The sequence below is a fragment of the Oncorhynchus mykiss genome, chromosome 4, assembly GCF_057628025.1.
Source record: "Oncorhynchus mykiss isolate SJ-2025 chromosome 4, ASM5762802v1, whole genome shotgun sequence".
Taxonomy (NCBI): domain Eukaryota; kingdom Metazoa; phylum Chordata; class Actinopteri; order Salmoniformes; family Salmonidae; genus Oncorhynchus; species Oncorhynchus mykiss.
In genome coordinates, this window is record NC_143025.1 from 16,440,789 (window position 1) to 16,445,000 (window position 4,212).

The window sequence follows — 4,212 nt, forward strand, 5'->3', positions numbered from 1 at the left end:
GTTTAAATGTATTTGGCTAAGGCGTATGTAACCTTCCGACTTCAACTGTATTCGTTAAAACACCAAGTCAATATTATGACAAGAACAGCTCAAATAAGCAAAAAGAAACGACAGTCCATCATTACTTGAAGAGATGAAGGTCAAATCAAATCAAATCCAATTTTATTTGTCACATACACATGGTTAGCAGATGTTAATGCGAGTGTAGCGAAATGCTTGTGCTTCTAGTTCCGACAATGCAGTAATAACCAACAAGTAATCTAGCTAACAATTCCAAAACTACTACCTTATAGACACAAGTGTAAGGGGATAAAGAATAGGTACATAAAGATATATGAATGAGTGATGGTACAGAGCGGCATAGGCAAGATACAGTAGATGGTATTGAGTGCAGTATATACATATGAGATGAGTATGTAAACAAGTGGCATAGTTAAAGTGGCTAGTGATACATGTATTACATAAAGATGCAGTAGATGATATAGAGTAGAGTATATACATGTACATATACATATGAGATGAATAATGTAGGGTATGTAACATTATATTAGGTAGCATTGTTTAAAGTGGCTAGTGATATATTTTACATAATTTCCCATCAATTCCCATTATTAAAGTGGCTGGAGTTGAGTCAGTGTGTTGGCAGCAGCCACTCAATGTTAGTGGTGGCTGTTTAACAGTCTGATGGCCTTGAGATAGAAGCTGTTTTTCAGTCTCTCGGTCCCAGCTTTGATGCACCTGTACTGACCTCGCCTTCTGGATGATAGCGGGGTGAACAGGCAGTGGCTCGGGTGGTTGTTGTCCTTGATGATCTTTATGGCCTTCCTGTGACATCGGGTGGTGTAGGTGTCCTGGAGGGCAGGTAGTTTGCCCCCGGTGATGCGTTGTGCAGACCTCACTACCCTCTGGAGAGCCTTACGGTTGTGGGCGGAGCAGTTGCCGTACCAGGCGGTGATACAGCCCGACAGGATGCTCTCGATTGTGCATCTGTAGAAGTTTGTGAGTGCTTTAGGTGACAAGCCGAATTTCTTCAGCCTCCTGAGGTTGAAGAGGCGCTGCTGCGCCTTCTTCACGATGCTGTCTGTGTGGGTGGACCAATTCAGTTTGTCTGTGATGTGTACGCAGAGGAACTTAAAACTTACTACCCTCTCCACTACTGTTCCATCGATGTGGATAGGGGGGTGTTCCCTCTGCTGTTTCCTGAAGTCCACAATCATCTCCTTAGTTTTGTTGACGTTGAGTGTGAGGTTATTTTCCTGACACCACACTCCGAGGGCCCTCACCTCCTCCCTGTAGGCCGTCTCGTCGTTGTTGGTAAGGTCAGTCAATGCGAAACGTTTCAAGAACTTTGAAAGGTTCTTCAAGTGCAATCACAAAAACCATAAAGCACTATTATGAAACTGGTTCTCATGAGGACCACCACAGGAAAGGGGGACCCAGAGTTACCTCTGCTGCACAGGATAAGTTCATTAGAGTTACCAGCCTCAGATTGCAGCCCAATTAAATGCTTCACATAGTTCAAGCAACAGACACATCTCAACATCAACTATTCAGAGGAGACTGTGTGAATCAGGTCTTCATGGGCGAATTGCTGCAAAGAAACCACTACTAAAGAAGACCAATAAGAAGAAGAGACTTGCTTGGGCCAAGAAACACGAGCAATTGACATTTGACCAGTGGAAATCTGTCCTTTGGTCTGATGAGTCCAAATTTGAGATTTTTGGTTCCAACTGCTGTGTCTTTGTGAGACGCACAATAGGTGAACGGATGATCTCCGCATGTGTGGTTCCTACCATGATGCATGGAGGAGGAGGTGTGATGGTGTGGGGTTGCTTTGCTGGTGACACTGTCAGTGATTTATTTAGAATTCAAGGCACACTTAACTAGCATGGCTACCACAGCATTCTGCGGCAATACGCCATCCCATCTGGTTTGCGATTAGTGGGACTACCGTTTGTTTTTCAACAGGGCAATGACCCAAAACAGCTCCAGGCTGTGTAAGGAATATTTGACCAAGAAGGAGAGTGATGGAGTGCTGCATCAGATGACCTGGCCTCCACAATCACCCAACCTCAACCCAATTGAGATGGTTTGGGATGAGTTGGACCACAGAGTGAAGGAAAAGCAGCCAACAAGTGCTCAGCATATGTGGGAACTCCTTCACAACTGTTGGAAAAGCATTCCAGGTGAAGCTGGTTGAGGGAATTCCAAGAGTCTGCAAAGCTGTCATAAATGCAAAATGTTGCTGCTTTGAAGAAATCTAAAATGTGAAATATAACACTATTTTGGTTACTACATGATTCCATATAAGTTATTTCATAGTTTTGATGTCGTCACAATTTTTCTACAAAGTAGAAAGTAGTAAAAATAAAGTAAAACCCTTGAATGAGTAGGTGTGTCCAAACTTTTGACTGATACTGTATATATATTTTAGTTCTGGTTGCGGATCCCATGCAGTACCTCCGCGGACAGACCCCACTTTGAGAACCCCTCTGCTAGTGCCTGTCCTAGATCTAGTGTGTGTCCTAGTGTTCTTTCTGACCTCAGGTTTGGCATGGTGCTGCCTGTCAAACACAGGTGCCCTTTGTTGTGTCTGTCTGCAGTCCAGGAGAGTGCTTCTGCCTCCACAGGGCCTCACACACAAAGGAATGTTTAGTAGGATACATTACACAGGGACTGCTTGTTTGTTTGGGACCTAACAACAGTAACCTGATGACATCTTAGTCAGGTCAGGGGAGGATTTTAACCTCTACAGTAAAGTGAATGCTGCACTTCTTTCCAACAGGATTATATTTTTAGTTAGAGGACATGACTTATAAAAAGTAAAAAGAAGTTCTCAATGTCTTCTAGCTACTGTTTGTACTCAATACACTCTATTTCAGCCCCCATCTTGTAGCTGGCCCGTGGTGAGCCCCATGTTCCTCTCCCGGTGTTTGTGAGTTGATGAAAAGGCTGCTTTGTTGTGTTTCAGTAATGGACCGTCACATTGAGCTTGACTTCCTCACAGAAATGACTGTTATATGAAGTCAAGCCAGTTTGGGTGCCTGTGGTTTGTCTGTCTGTCTGTCCGTCAGTCTGTCCTCCTGTCTGTCTCTCCGTCCGTCTGTCTGTGCGTCTCTCTGTCTGTCCTCATGTTTGTCTGTTTGTCCTCCTGTCTCTGTCCTCCTTAATGTCTGTGCATCTCTCTGTCTGTCCTCATGTCTGTCTGTCTGTCTGTCTGTCCTCCTGTCTCTGTCCTCCTTAATGTCTGTGCGTCTCTCTGTCTGTCCTCATGTCTGTCTGTCGGTCCTCCTGTCTCTGTCCTCCTTAATGTCTGTGCGTCTCTCTATCTGTCCTCCTGTCACTCTGTCTGTCTGTCTGTCTGTCTGTCTGTCTGTCTGTCTGTCTGTCTGTCTGTCTGTCTGTCTGTCTGTCTGTCTGTCTGTCTGTCTGTCTATTTGCCCCCTGGCTTTCTCTCAGCCCATGTGACACGGGATGGGAAGTGGACAGTTTCCACGGCGACAGAAGAGTGACAGTCAGTCACCATGGGTGACCCAGACACCCCCGCTGAGTGGCTGAACTCCAGTGGAACTGCAAGCAGAAAGCATTCTGTGGTTTTTGGTGACAGAAGGTCAAACGGCATATTTGGGTTCTGTTGTTGAAGTTTGTTTGTGGTTGACTCTTTACTTCTCTCCTCTCTGCTCCTCATTGGTTATTTCTTGTTTTTTTCCGTCTGCGTCGCTCTGTCTGCAGTCTCCATCTTGTTTCTTTCAAGTGTGTGGCCGACGTGACAACAGCTGGAGAGGGAGTCAGAGAAAGAGCCATCTTCAAGGCTATGCTGAATCCATTACCTCAGCTGACACAGAGATGACAATTACATTTTCAGTCACAACGTAACCCAGCTATAAACTGGAACTGTTTGACATGAAAGGTATCCATTTAGTTTTATTTTGCTGTGGTGCATGAGTTCACTACATGTGTTTTCTTTTGAGAATTAAGAAGACTGTTTGGTCTGTAGATGTCTTTAGACAATTACACAGAGGCCATACTGAAGTGTAAAACTGGTCGCCATCAGCTCCTGCCTGCATGAGGCTCATGTAGAAAAACTCACTGAGTAACCATGTTCTCATACAACGTGATGTGTTGACGTGGAATAAGTTGTTATGTCTCTATTCCAGAGGACCTCTTGTGGCCCTTTGCTCCTCTAGGGGCTCAATGTAATAAGTCAACTAA